Raw genomic sequence first — 16,020 nt, 5'->3', positions numbered from 1 at the left:
GTGTCAGTTTCCTCTCCAAGTCCATGTTAAGGCAGAGCATTCAGTGGAATCTAAAATAAAAGAATAGTGGCTCACATGTAGTTGGATTTAACAGGAATCTACAAAGGCAAATGATCAAAAATGAAATAAAATATGTAATAGTCTTAACAAATAAGATGTTTAATGAAGCAGGAGGTACTAAAGACAAAATGCATCACACTGACATCAGTTTTAGGGTACCACCCTTAGAGTTCCATTAGGTCAATAAGAAAGAAATTAATGATATGGATTAATATGTAAAGAAAGTAAATTGAGGTCTCACTTGAAAATACTTGCACCAGTTGTTCTAATAACTTGCGTTCTGCAATTAAAGCAGGCAAATTATAGAATTTTATACACCCAAAAGCTCTGAATGAGACTTGTGAACAGGTATATTGCCCTTTGAAAATAACTTAAGAGTAAAATTATCTTTAAATGTACATGAAAGACACACTTTTTGCAATTTCTGCAACTTCCACTCCTGTATAACCTGTATAGCCTGCATTAAAACTAACTTAAGATGTTGATTTTTTAATTCAATTTGTTTGGATCTTCACTTATGAGAAAACAAAGATCAGGGAGCTATAGGAAGTATACAGAAAAGCATGCTTTCCACGTACTCAGCTACTCCAATCTTGTTACAGTAGAACGAGCATGCTTTACTGCTCTGTGCTTTTTTCTTATGTCCTTCACAAACCATTATTTAAATACAGTTTCAGACGTTTAGTATTAATAAACAACTTTCATAGTTCTTTTTTTACCCTGTGGTTTGACAGTTTTTGGAGAGAAATCTAAGATAATGATTAAGATAATGATTGCAAAAATTCTTCTGAAGTATGAAGTATATTGCAATGAACTGAAGAGTTAATATAGAGGTCTTTTCTGATTTAAAATCACAAATTAGATCCGCTAGTGAAATTGAATTACCAACTTAAATGCAGTTCCAGTTCAGATTCTCTTTAGCGCATTTATATTTTAAGAGTGTGGAGTGGGACTGCTTTCCAAGTTTAGTTCACCTAAAAGGCAGGGGTCTAGCCTAAGGTAGCTGCCCTCAGATCGTTCTATGCTCACAGAAGAGACAGAAGCACCCCAGCAGATAATTAATTCTGACTTAACACAGAGCACTAAGGTAAGAGGAATGACAGTGTGATCTATAGGTGTGCCCCAGGGGATATTCTGTAATGAGACTAATAACCATCAGATCTCGCAATACTCAATGCCGAGCTAGAGGCTCCTCTAGAAAATGCTTCAGAGCATCCAAGTTAAGCTCTGGGTGAGCTTTTGCCTTTCTGTTGGCTTCAGAGGGATAAGAGAGTCAAAAATGAACTTTTGACAAATCCTCTCCTTTTCCACTGATTTTATAAGGTAGCTTTAGTGACCAGCTTGTAATAGATGCTTTTTCTTTTTTTTTTGAAAGTTAAAATTAGGAGGCATGAATCTTTACCACAGTTCCTCCTCACACAAGGTTTGCATTCCAGCCGTTGCTTTTTTGATATGAATAAGGATTGCAGAACCGAGCCCACAGCTGTAAATTCTAGTTTATGTTTAAATGGAAACTCTGCCTTAAGAGTCTTGCTAAAAAAGAAGAATTCAGCTTTCTGTTCCTTAGGTAGATCAGTGGCACCCCTGCATGTGCAAGGAAGGCTAATTTTGAAAACTGGTAATACCATAGAGTCAAAAGCAACAGCTCAAAGTAAATGATAGGAAAATTATCTCCATGGAGGAAAAGAAGCACCACTCACTCTTTCTGCATTTAAACATCTGAATCTTGCAGCTTCATTTCAGTTGTATCCTATAAGCACATTTATGAATTGTCAGTTCCCCCACTGATCTTTATGTTTCTTTGAACTTTCTAACTACCATGAAGTCAGTTAAAGAACACCTTGGACATTTTAGGAGTTTCAAAAGAAATTGCTTTTATCTCACTCTGTGATAACATCATTTTCAGAGGCTGCATTTTTTAATGTCATGCAAAAAAAATACAAGAAAACAGTTTAATAAAAGACCACAAAGAAAGAAAAACAATGGCAAAAGAGAGGAGAAATAACTATCCATCGAAGCAAAAAGGTCGTGTAAAATATTGCTAAAAACATACCTTGCAAATGTTCGTAGCCACTGAAAGGGCAAAGTGGTTTTTACGCCATTTAGCAAACAGGTCAACTGAGACAGAGACTTTTCCTTGGGTGGTGGAAAGACAGGAATAGGTGTCAGTGATTCTGTAAATGTGAAAAAAAAAAAAAAGGCAACCTTGGTTCAAGTCCTGAATGGTGCCACAAAACTGAACAAGGTTTGATCGTCTAGTCATGTTAATATGTACTAATATAACACTGTTATGTTCTTTCCGTGATAGTTATATAATCTCAACTCTTTACCTAGCAATATTCAGATTTCAGAACAAAATATGAACCAAAATCAACATGACAGCTGTCTTTACATCTTCCATAAGTTTCTTAAAATGAGGGAGTGGGAGTTGGACTGATCCTAATACGGCTTAATGAAATCAATGTATTCAGTTAATGATCTTATTTTATGACATCGCTCAAGTGTGTTTTTCAAATAACTAATTTTGCATCCTTTTATTCTTTTCTGGTTTTATGATCTATATTCTATTCTCATAGTTTTCTCTTTAGGAGTTCTGCACTATGTGGTCTTTTTTTGTTGTTTGTATTAACTCAGCAGGTGGGTCTCCAAACCATGCATATGCAAAATTTGCGTAACTTTTAAAGTGCAGATGGATGTGATCCGACTTCACTGTTTCATGATACAGTTCCATTTTACATGATTGGGACAATAATTCCCTTTTTTTTTTGTTGTTGTTGTTGTTTGGGGTTTTTTTTACAATAAAAGGGAGAGAAAATGCACCGCAGGACAGCATTATTGAAAAGATTAAATAAGAAAGCTGTGGTTAGTAAATGTGACTGTGTAACTCTTTTTTCTTGGGGGAGTAGATTGTTAGATTGCACATTGATGTATCCCAGTAGAGGAGCTGTCTCCTGTATAGAAGGAGGCCTCTGGAAAGATACTGTTGTAAAAACTGTAGCTTATTTGCCAGAAATAATATTTGAAAAATTCCAGTTTTAGCCTAATCAGACAGTACAAAATTCTGAATCCATACACAAAGAAAGGTCTTGTCAGCTTTGGTATTTAGGAACTGGTTTGAGTCTGTATGGTTTAAAAAATGGGCTGCATTCCAGTTGCAGTTACCTAGCGCAATATGGCCTTCCATAGATCCTTCTCTCCTTTTCTCACCAAGGCTCCAGGCTTCTTTTAAAGTGAAACCAGTTAATGATACGATTTCTGTGCTTTCTTTCCCTAAGCAAATCTAACAAATGTTTTATATGACATGCATTTTCAAATGCATTTATTTAGCCCAGTAAATAAACAATATAAAAAAAAATTCCAACAAAAAGCCCCCATTCGGTTACTTTGGAATGGCCTTTCAATATCTGTATGTTTCCTTGAAATACTGGTAAAAGACAGTAGTAAGTATGACTGTGACAATTCTTTGATGTGATGGGACTTGGACAGTTTGTGCTATAGTGGTTGTTAGCTGACAGATCTTCCCAGGAAAAAAGGCAAACTTAATATGTTCCATTGTGAAAGATGAAATCATTTCAATAACTGTAGAATATGGTCATCAGCTGTTCGAATCTAATGAGAGAGAAGAGTAACATAAGGTCATTCATTCATATTTGTGAACATCGATCTTTGCTGCAGATGTGCGCTTCATTTGCACAGAGACAGCAGGGCCCAGAAAACAGGGGCAGCTAATTGTACGGTTTTTTTCTCTAGCATTTTTCTGCCACAGTCTCTTGAGTCTGGAACCTCCATGATTCTTATTCTCATGCTCTTTGTTACGATGCAGAATTATGACTTTGCTTGTTCATATTATTCATTTCAGATTATTGGGTCTTCTACAGATTCTTGGGTTCCCAGAGTGAACTGGCTCTTCTTTTACTCTTTTTCTTAGAGAAAAGGGGACTTACTAGAGCCATGAACTGAGGGGTAACTTGAATTGTAGGTGACTGTTCTTTGCTCTGTTGAGAACTTTCTAACAAATGCTTCTGTTGTGAAAAACTTGACACATTTTTAATTTAGAATACAAGCAATGTATTGTTGTTAGTAGAAATCCTGTCTTCTTCATATTTCTATTCCTATCTATTTCTTAATTATTTTTATGTATTTTTTTTAATATTTTTTCATAGGATTCTGAAGTGGTCATAAACTAAATGTTAATAGCTTCAAATTTTATCATTTTATCTTTGGCTTTCTAATTTTACTAAAAAAGTGATATGTTTTCATGACCTTAAGGGTTACCTGACCTGAGGGTGTGTAGAGATTGTGACTGTGGGTTCACAGGATTTAGTAATACACAAGAATACACAGGCTTTATCTTCTAAATGTCTCTGCTTTATTGCAGAGTAACACAAATGACTCAAAAATCTCTGTTAGCAAGTAAACTACCACAAAGTCACTACTAGCAAGTATATCTGTGATTAATAAAGTGAGTATATATAATCTATTATAGCTAATACAATATAGATTGTTTATTCTATATCAATACATATATCTCATTTGTAATAAGCTATTACAAATTACTGTCAGCAACCAATAATACAGTATTAATCAACGGTATGACAGCAGTTAATAGTAGCAGCAGCCAATTGTATAGCAGCAACCAGTAACAGCAAGCACCAAGTAGATATATACTATTACAGATTACTACAAACTTATCATTAGTGAAGCAACCTGCCAACAATGTAAAAGCAGATATACTTATGATAGGTAACTTATAGGGAGATATGTGATACAGGTATCAAGTGAATTAGACAGATTTCAGAAGGGGCCCAACCATCCCAGAGGTGGGAGGACAAACCACACCAACCCCAAAAGGTGGGGACCGATAAGATCACAGGCCTCACTTCAGAAATGATCAACTTCACAGAGACTTCACATCTCTTGGTTCTGATATAACTTTGATTTGCGGCGTTATGTACCTTTTCTGCCTCCTCGCCTTTGTGTCATGTTTCAGGTTCTCTGCTGTGGTTTTTGGTCTAGTGAAACTCCCAATCAAATTTACCTTGTCAAATTACAGTGCTACTGTCCATTCTTTATCAGCTTCTTTTTGCCATCCCTCAATTGCTCAGAAAATTGTCATTTACTTGTTAAAAGATAAATTGAGGTCTCACTGAGATTTTTGTTCCACGTGCCTATTACAGTTGGATCTCCGAACAGATACTCAGATCTTTATCGGGATATTTATCTCTAAGTTTGTGTCCTTACCTGCATGTGATTCCTCAGTAGCAATGCAGTCTGGCTGCAACCCAGATCAAAAAGAAGAGAATTTTCTGCCCATCTGTCAGGTGGAGCAAGGTTCAGTTTGCATCTGAGCTTTTTTTTTTGTGAGAACTATCTAATATGAAGGTTATATACCTGAGCTAACATATACACTGTAAAATCCATTGCAGGAAAAATATAGAAAATAGACAAGTAGAAGGAACATTGTGGAATTCTGGGAAGAAAAAGCGAAATAATAAAATAAATTGAAATACGTATACACATAGGCAACCTGGTCAAACAATTTTGAAAAATGCAGTAAAAGCAGACCATACCTTACACAAGTATTAAACTACACAACACAGGAAGAGTTCACTGAATGTGTGCCCTGAGGACAATGGATCAAAAGACCTGCGTTGCTTTTAGAGCTTTTACAAACTTTTGCTTCTATATATTGATGAGTCCAGATGATCGGTGGACCTAGTGGGATTATTGAAAATAATAGCCTATTTTTAATACATATTTAATGTCATATAACGTTTATTGTATTATATCTCCTAAAAATCTAATTAGATTACATTTCATAGATTAGATTGGACTATCAGAGTGTAGATGATATATATTTGAATTAGATTGTTTTTCTAAGTAATTTTTGAGACGATATCTTGCACTAAAGAGTTACCTCTTGTTAATCATACCTGCAAATCTTACTATCATTTATGACTGGCAATTATTGAAAATGAAAATAACTTTTTGGTGGCAAGCAAACAACTTCCAGTCCTAGAGAGTAATTGTGTAGGACAAGCTGTAGTAGTAACCTCCAAATGATAGTTTTGTCTTAAAGTCATTTAAGAGCTTAGATCCTCTGTGTGGGCCATAAATAGTAGCACTAAATGTTTGCTTGTGATGTGGCTGTGAAGGGGTCAGTTAGCACATCTCTTCATTTCAAATTGCTTTCACTGACACCAGACCTGTCCGTTTGTCACCACAGAGGGAGATGAAGAGGAATAATGAATGAACTAAAAATAGAGGAGTGAATCTATTTGAGGATGACCTGATAGAAAGTCATAGAGAAGAAAAGCAGAGGAAACCATCTGGTTATTTTCTGAACAGTAACCTGGGATGACATCTTGCCTCTGTTGAAGGCATGGAGTCTTTCCACTGTCCTCACTGCCCTCAGAATTTCCCCTTTCTTTTCTCAGTTTTTGAATGCTGCTTCTCATTATTTTTCTCCCCACTGCTACTGACTTGATCTTTACCCCTCAAAATGCAAAGTTAAACAAATCTAATTACACAGAAGTCTGACTTTTCCTAATAAGGAAAGAGACAAAATTTCAAGTTCATCAGGGTGCAAATACACGCTTCTATGAAGAACTGAGGAAAAAGTAGTGGTGACAAATCTATAAATGAAATATTTTGTTGCCTCACTGTTACTGAGGCGGAGGCAGTGTGGAAGGACAAAACAATCATGGCGAAGGAGCGGAGAGGCTTGAGTTCAAGTATGATGTATTTTGGAAATTATAAATAAATCTAAAGCAAAGTAAGAAGCTTGAGAAGTTAGAATCTGATTTATCTTTTATAGCATTATTTAATTCTACTGAGAGTAAGAAGAAAGGGGAAATTGATTTTTTATTTATGGTGTAAAGCATTCCAAGAAGTTAGTGAAAAAGGGACAAACCTCCTGCATAATTTCAATTCAGAATAATTAAATATTGGAAAAGCTGTGATTTCCAACAGGGATTATAATGTAGCACTTTGAACCTTTATTACGTACGGATTTCTGGCAAGTGTGTGAATAAGATGTGAAATTGAGAGGAAGCACTGGAGGATAAGGGTAGGAACACCTATTTCAGAATGTGTTTTCATTCCTGCCAGAAGTGATTCTTAATCAGAGTTCATTTTGTCACTGGTAACATTAAACATGCCCGGGCTGAGCATATGGTCCAAGTAGTGACCAAAATAAAGGTTATTACTCCAAACCCCAAGAAATTGGTCATGAAATAGCATCTGGAGAGTGTCACGGGATTCAGGCCGAACCTGGCAGCCCAGCAGAGGGGAGGCTGCCGTGGTTCCCTGCACTTGGGTCCATGCTGAGCAAAGGGCAACGATCTTCTCCTTCCACCTAGTGCAGCCCAGGATACTGCCAGCCTTCGCTGTCATATAAACAGGAATAGTCTTTTAGGTTTTGCTAAATCTGAAATTATGCACTCTTGTAATATGTCACATCCTTCAGCAAAAATAAAAGGCTGGAGAACTGATTCTGGGAAGGGGAGGAAGATGGAAAAGAAATCTGAACGTAGTGCCCAGTTCTGTCTCAGGACTTCTTTCTTAGCATTCCTTTTCAAGCAACATTATTTTTCTAGCTCCACTTTTGCTATATTCTCAAGAAATATCTGATGGCAAATTCATTCATGTATGTTACTGAAATCTAGGAATCAAAATAAGAATAATCTAAGAGCGTAGAAATCCCTCAAGGTTTAAAACATAGCTAAATGCACAGCTATCATTTTGCACTAACGTGTTCCAGCATACTGCAAGTCTAGGCACTCTTTGAGAAAAATATGGGAGGAAAGCACTTATAATTGTTTGGAAGCATAGGACAAGGTTTTCTAAAGTACTACTTTTAAGTGTGCACATATTTTACTGGTGACTGCAAGGCTATGAAGCAACTCCAGTGCAACCAACTTTTTCCTCCAAGCACTAATATTTCTCATGCGACATCCACGGGAATAAATTGGGCCCAAAGTGTCAGCTTAAGTGTTTGTGACTAACATGGGAAATTTAAGAAATATAAAACCTCTCAAACCATGGAAAAGAAAGCCTGGCTCTCAGGCAGTGTATTTGATTTTTAATTTTGCTTTGCTGTGCATCTAGAGCAAACACTATATTTTTTTTTCCTCGGCTCTGAAGAATTTTTCAACAGCAGCAAGCCGCTATTACTGCTTCTAAACACCTACATAATAATCATAACGATAAAAAAAAAGAGCACAGGATCTATTCTCCCTTCCTCTAGAGAACTTAATTTTTCTGACAGCAGGGAAATGTAGAATCAGCTGTAGAGTTAGCAAAAGTTTAACTGTCTGACTCAAAGCAGAAAGTTGCTATTAGCTACTTGGCAATAAAGAAAGAGAGCGAGCACCCCATCAGCACCCAAGCCCTTCATTTTCTAGAAATTGGTCCCACTGGAAGCATGCACTTGATGTTAAAAGATGACCTCTGCTTCTTGTTCTGGGGGAACGAAAAAGAAAACAAAGCAACTGCTCAGGCAGTGGACTTGGAGAAAAAAAAATTCTGGTCCAAAATGAGTTAACAAGCCTAACTGTAAGCAAGGAATGACCTGAGCACGGCATAAACTAGTGACATTTTCCCATCCATCTGTATTTCAATATTTCTATAATTTATTTCTCAGTTTTATTATGGGTTGGTTTTCTTCTCATTTATTTCTTTAGTTGTGATAGTTTTATAGAACTGGAACCAAGTAAGTAATTCACACAGGCAGGGTTTGAGGTGACATTTTGTCGCACTTTTGGAAAGCTGTGGGAAAAAGAATATCAGATAAATACTAATTCATTAACAATTGTATACAAAATCATACTTACTTGCACACTTCTCAGTCAGAAGAGCAAAAAAATGTTTCCAAAAGAAGTGAAAAGACTGTCAGCTAGAACTTTAAAAAGTATACTGGAAATTCTGGTTGTAAATATACTTTGAGAAACAATCCAGAAATAGCAGACATGAGCTACACAAATTATTGGAGTTTTTTTATCTTAATTTCACTGAGATTTGACTTACTTGTGGACTATTCATAAACTGCATGAGCCCAAGAAAGTAAAGGGCTCTGAGGTATAATGCATTTAAACTCATGCATGCTGCCACCATGAACAAAGGAGGTGTGTTGTAAATTAAATCATGTGGTGGCCAAGTTCAGCAAAGTACTCTAGGTGCCCTTCAGTTCCTGCAGATATTAAAGCTGATGTTTCTCAGCAGCGTGGGAAACTGGCAATGGGATTATCAAAATGGATACCAAGGTTATGCAAATATGTAACCATACAGGTCCGCCCGAAATCCTGCTGAAGTCAATGAAAACAAATCTGTTAATTTACAAGAGCCTATTGAATCTTAAACTATTAGAAATCATAACTGCATACGGTTCCCTGTGTTCGGAAGTTCTTACTCAGATACCCTCAGGCAAATCTCTGACATAAAAAGGAGTTTGCCTGAGTAAAGACTGTGTCAAGCACTGTAAGGATGGAAAATTTTAAGTTCCATATTATCACTAAAAAGCCTAATATCAATGTTACTGACATTCATCCCCACTAAGAGGAGTTAGCTTGCCAGTTTTCTGTGTTAAAATGAAAAGAATAAAAAACACCTCCTTAGTAAACCCAGCCTTCTAAAAACACAGTACAACAAAGCAAAGGTGAATACTAATTATGTCCAAGTATTGTCAAAAAGAAAAATACCCTGGCCTAATATTAAAACCAAACATATCTTGTACAAAGAAGCAACCACGACGCAGTGCAATTACTATAATGTCGTCCTCATTATTTACTACTAAAGCCTGTGCATCTTCTTTTTAATCACTAATACAGTCTCTGGATCAGCAAAACTAGGATATATTGGTTATTTTTCTTTCTTGCAGATACGTTGTTAATAACCATTGGTAGCCTAACAGCCATATTTTTAGATTTCTACTAACTTCAAAAATGAGGGAAATTTTTCAGTTAAATTAATTTAAAAAAACAGGACAAATAAAAGTAAAAGTGACAATCCCTTCAGTAGCCAGGGCTCTGTGTTTGGCTTGTCAATTGAACTGTAATTAATCTTTGGCATTTTTATTTAGATTTTTAAAGTGGGTTTGTGGGGTTTTTTTCCTTCCCAATGTTATAATCTTTTACTTTAAGCACTTCAAGCGTTAGAGTAAGGATTAATCAGTGGGATTTTTTTTCACTGACCATATGATACACCAAAGAAGGGATGGTGGGGCAGTGCACTCCTTAACCAGTACACAGGTTTTAAACATGCTGAGACAGAACAGTTTTACTATTGGCATCACTGCCTGGCTTAGTAATTACAGAGTCATAATTCTCAGGATGATACCGGTGGGCCTTGGCAGAGCTGTGCACTACTGAGACCTGCAGACGTTGCAGAGGACATGACCTTGCCATGGATCACCTCATCTTTCATTGCAGGAGCTAATGTATACAAGCAGAGGTGATAGCCTACACGTTAGATGTGTAATTGTTTAGCTGAATGATGGCAGCTTCATGTCCACAATTCCTCTGTGATACATATGGTTAAAACAGAGCGACACAACAAATGGTCACATATAGAGCACAGAGAGAAGAAAAGCTTTTTTGATTCCAGTCAGTAGCATTGTTTATTTTACTGGTTAGATATGAGATACAAAGCAGAGAATATGAGCGGTGTTTTAAAAGTTGAGGGGAACATGATGAGGTGGAAGCCTGTGGTAAACCATTTGATATGGATAGCACAGCATTTGTAAGAATCCAGTGTCTATTTTCTCCCTTCTTCAGCTGGGAAGTAAGTGACTACTAAATCAACAACAAGAAGAGACCATTCAATTGCAGAAAATGGTGAGATTAAAAAGTGTATACGGAGACATAACCCTGAAGATATGTAGCGGAAGAGAGTGGGAAAGGCAGAGAAGGAAGTATCTTACCAATGTGCATGTACACATAGTGCTGGATTCTGAACTCAAAATGTTTTTGGTACATACAACAGAAAGGCTGAGGAAGTCATAGAAGTCACAGTAATCACAGTTCACAGTGACTGAAACAGAAAAAACTTCAGGACGCCCAGAGCTGGGGCTTGGCAATTAAAAATTATACTGTGAGAATGAGTGATGAGATGCAAGCCACAGGATTGTGAAGGAATACATGAATGGGATTTTTAAAGATTCATATGTACAACCAAATTACAATCCTTATTACTTTTCACAATTGCAATAGCTTCATGTGATTTTCTTCCTTTGCTTGTTTCTTTTTATTTCCACATGTTTGGAAACCACAACTGGGTAAGAAAATGTCAATATTTAGTCTGTGTTATTTTTGATTCTTATGACCATTTTCTCTGGTGATGGGTTCAGAAAACAAAGGGTGTTTCTTTTTAGCCAAAAATGTGTTGTTTAAAACAACTTTTTTAGCATAGGTATGTAAAATGTTTTTGTGTTTGGAAGCTTATATCAGTGTCTAAACCGTTGATCTTACTGAGAAAAATATATTGATACTCAAGCAAATGTATTTTAGCACACAGATAGCATTACTTTAATTCTAATATGCTTACAATGTATAGAACATTGCTCTTTTAGCAGTGTCTACTTATCTGTATATATCCATCTTTCAGCTACCATTTCCTTATTTTTCTACCCCAGTTGCACACACAATATTTGTTTCGACTCAAACAGAACTTCATTTTTGTCAGTCTTTTTATTTAATCACTTCTTCACCTTTTTTCTTTTATTTTTTTTTCCCTGTTAATGACGTATTTCGTTACCATGCTACAGAGTTCCTAGGAGACTAGGAGAGCCAAAAATTGAGCTTTTTAATCACAAATGGGCCTTTTAGTTGTCTATCTGTCTAAATATTAACACGAGTACACATGCATGGATAAATCCATATAGACAGGTATGAATATTTGTCTCCCTGCGGTCTTTGGTTTAACAAATTACACACTTCTTTCAGAAATTCAGGTTACAGACTTGAAATGGGTTTATAGGATGCCCGGTATCCTTATATACAAGGTTCCGTTTATAATATTGTTGATAGCCAGGTTTTATACATAAGGATTTTCATAGATTTAATTCCGATCTTTTTGTTAATATCTCAACAAAATGTATTGTTTCCTCTGTTCATATAAGATTCCTCTGAGACATAACATTGCATGTCATTCATATTCCCCCTTATCAGCAGAATGCAGTTTGACTAACCTGGAAAGATATTTCTTCCAATAGGAAACTGAAGGAAAAAAACACCTGAAACCATGATTTTTGGTTCAACGCCTAGATTATATAAACTAAATATCTAAATTGTAATTAAAATATCAGCTGATTGTGAGTTGGATGAGATTCAAAGAGACACATTCTTGGAATACAGCTAGCTAATTCTCCTGCAGAAATGCAGGTTGTTTTCAGTCTGTTACATACATTATGGGATCTATGGTGTTCAAGTCAGAAAAGGCATTTGCAAACTGTTTATCAGTTTCTGTTTCACATCATAGGCTATTACATTTCTGTATATTTAATTCAGAGGCAATGGGGATGCAGAAGCTAGAACTAAGTTCTCACTGATAAGATCCTAGCCCCGGTTTGAAATACTCCGAAACCTGTAGTGGTTTTAATACATGTGCAAATTCCCTGGTTTCAATCAGTCTTTATTTAGCATTCTGAAAAAATCAGTGCAGGCTCTCATTGTACTGTAGTCTGAATTTATTATTATTATAACCCCTCAAGTCAACACCGGTGACACTAGTTTACAGTTTAAACATATCTGTGGCTTTGAATCAGTGTTTTTATGGTCAGTTTTATCCAAAGGAAATGGCACATATATTTTCACTTTATCTACTTTCTTTAAAGTGAAACACATGAAAATGAAATTTGAAAGGGGAGATTGTGGGGTTTCAATTTAAATAACTGGAACTGCAGATTTTTGACCCCTGAGCTTGACGTAAAAATATTTTTCAAAGGTTAGAAAAATAAATTTTCTAAATTTAAACAGCGAACGGTACAAATATGAACTAAGGTTTAAATTCTCATCTCTGCCTTAGAGGTATAGAAAGTTTTATAGGTTGCTTCATAAGTCAAAGTCTAAATCATATTATCCTGATATTTCTAATATTTGATCAAATTATCAGGACTCTAATCTATAACCATGTATTTGTTGGCACCAAACAATAGTGAGGAGCATTGGGTGGCCACTGAAAAATTGCTTTTTCAGTAATAACAATGATGAAATATGTCTGGATGAAAATGAGTCAATGCACAGGAAACCAAAAGGCCTGTTACTGTTATATCATCACTCCAGTACAAGGGTCACTCACGATAAGGTAATGAGGTTTCATCTTAAAAAGAAAACATCTGTTTCCCTGCTCATTATTCACCAGCAATTTAAAATGAAGATTTTAATCCTAAATTAGTGAAAGAGAAACTAGAAGTCTGAGAAAAAAGGAAAGTTTATAAATAAATTAAAAAGAGATTTTGGATGAGAGAACAAATTATGAAAAATCGTTTTCGACATAATATTTGCAGTATTTAAAAAAAATGTGCCACAAAGCAAAAATGAAGGGGTTTTTAAAGACATCATTTTCTGCAAGGAAAATGTATATCTACTACAACAATGATAATGGGGTAATATTTGAGTTTTATTTATAAACTGAAAAGTCTTGATAAAATGTGGTTTTTTGTAATACTATAGGAAATACATGCAGGGAAAAACCTAATGAAGAGGAATGGAAATAGATATGGAGAGCAGGTGTCTCATTTTAGGCAGGTGGTGTTAGAAAGTGAAATTATTAAAAATTACTGTTACAATGGTGTCTATGAAAGGCAAGCTATAAAAAGATCTATGGTAAAGAAAGATGATTCATGGAAGAAACATTGACTAGCATACTTAAACACTTTAGATCGTAGATTAGAAACAAATATGCAAGGATATTCTTTCCTGCTCTAGTAAAAACAGTTGTGGAATAGTGAAATGAATTGGTGCTACTCTGACTAGATTTAGCTAGAAGTTTTGCTTTCACTGTATGAAGAAAAGTAGTTGTCCAGGAGAAATTTCTTAATTTAATGAATTCAAGGAAATGTAATCATTTAAGCAAAACTCACTCTGTCCAGAAAACTGGGAAAACAGTCGAGACTCCTGGGAGCATCATATGGTACAAACCGGCATAAACATTTGAACAGCAACTGATTTGATGGAAAAAAAAATTGTAGCTGCAGTCACCATAAATTCAATTGTAGCACGGGAACCAGATGAAACCAATAAGGTACCAAAATCAGACAATATTTATTGAGCCTTCTTGTGTTCACTTTTAGAATGTCAACGTCTTTGTATAGATTGGAAGTATGAAAAGGTCCCTCTCCTAAGGAGCTTAGAGTCTAACTACATAAGGTAGCAAAGTATTATATCTACCCCTACTTTACTGTTAGGAATTGGAGGCACAGCACTATTACAGTTATAATCCAGTGAACCCAAACCCTGAGTCTTAGCAGTATCAAAAATGAGCCTCAGCAGTATCAAAACCTATACCTGAGAGCACGATCTACACAGCTTATTCTGCAACATTGCCTAAACCCAAAACAGCATCAATATCTCTAGTCCAACAGTGTGAGGTGCTGAACATGCAACAAAAGCATTCTGGTCTGGAAATGTAGGCCCCTATGATCCAATTATCACCTGTGGCAATCCAGAATCTGGGAACTTTTCTACCTAAATTGCCCTCGAGGCAGTGCACTCCTAAGCACAGTGATAAAACCAGACTCATTCAATACCACAAGAAGAGAGACCAAGAGCTGTTCTTCACAGCCCACCCATGAATTCGGCAGATGACGGCCTAGGAGGTAAGGGTTTCTTCACCTCCCTGTGAAGATTTGTCTCATCTGAGGTGACATCTCCAGCGGTGGAGAGGCCTCTTCCACAGGAGAATGAGTGCTGGCCCTTTCCACTCCTCCTGAGAAAGCTGTCCTGCTGCCTGGCAGAAAAGCAAAAGCTTGTTGACCATGGGTGACCATGCTTAGCAGGCAGAGGCTGCCCTAAGCTTCAGGTCTTGGTCCATTTCCATTTCACACCCCACTTCTATTAATGCTTGCATGACATTAAATGCATAAATAAATAACAGACACTCAAAGAAAGGCACTTCTGTTAAAAAAAAAGCCAAAAACCAATAAACATAGAAAATAAACTTTGTTTTTCACTACAATAATAAACCAAGATCCCCTTCAAAGTAGATTTTTCACAAAATCCTCTGGCTTCTCCTGTGAACTTACTGCTTCTTGACCTTCTTTCTCACTGAGAAAGAACTAAGTCAAGGCAAGTAAGAAGTATAAGAATATAACTTTTCAGCTACAAAAGAAGGTTAAACCTCTCTTCCCGACCTTTGACAAAACCATTGCACTGAAATATTTTCAGAATGGGCATTGTGCTTGTTTCTATAAATTGCTAGTGATAGTTGAAAAAAATATCTTTTTATATCTTGATTTGAAAATATGTTGCCTCCAGAGGTCCAGATATAATGGAAAAAGATGAATTTGGGGCAAATGCCTTCTCTGTGAGTGTTGATCCTGAATAGCTTTACCCTGCGATGTTCTGTGTGAGATGATACGGCTCAGCATGAGCTCATGAGTGATCAAGAGTATTTAATCACACAGAACAGGATACGCAAAGATAAACTAGAGCAAATGAAAAGAAGTATTAAGTACAGCAATCAAGATATGTGATTTAGTCTGCCTTGATTGTGACAGCTTAATGTTTCAAAAGTAAGGTTTTTTTTAATTTCAGATGAAGCAAGTAAACGTGTAAGTTGATTTGCTAGAAAGTCTGTGAATTCCAGAAAGTCTGTGAACCCTACTCGTGCAACTTATGTCAAGATTTCATGTTCACTTACTTCTAAGGAACCTTATACAACATGAACAATTACACTTCAGACTTCTGGTTTCTGCACTTGCAATTAAACGCATCTACCTATCTCTCAGATTTACATAGGATTGAA

Source organism: Chroicocephalus ridibundus, chromosome 1 (assembly GCF_963924245.1).
Source record: "Chroicocephalus ridibundus chromosome 1, bChrRid1.1, whole genome shotgun sequence".
Classification (NCBI taxonomy): domain Eukaryota; kingdom Metazoa; phylum Chordata; class Aves; order Charadriiformes; family Laridae; genus Chroicocephalus; species Chroicocephalus ridibundus.
The sequence above is the reverse complement of the archived record's forward strand: the minus strand, read 5'-3'. Positions refer to the sequence as shown.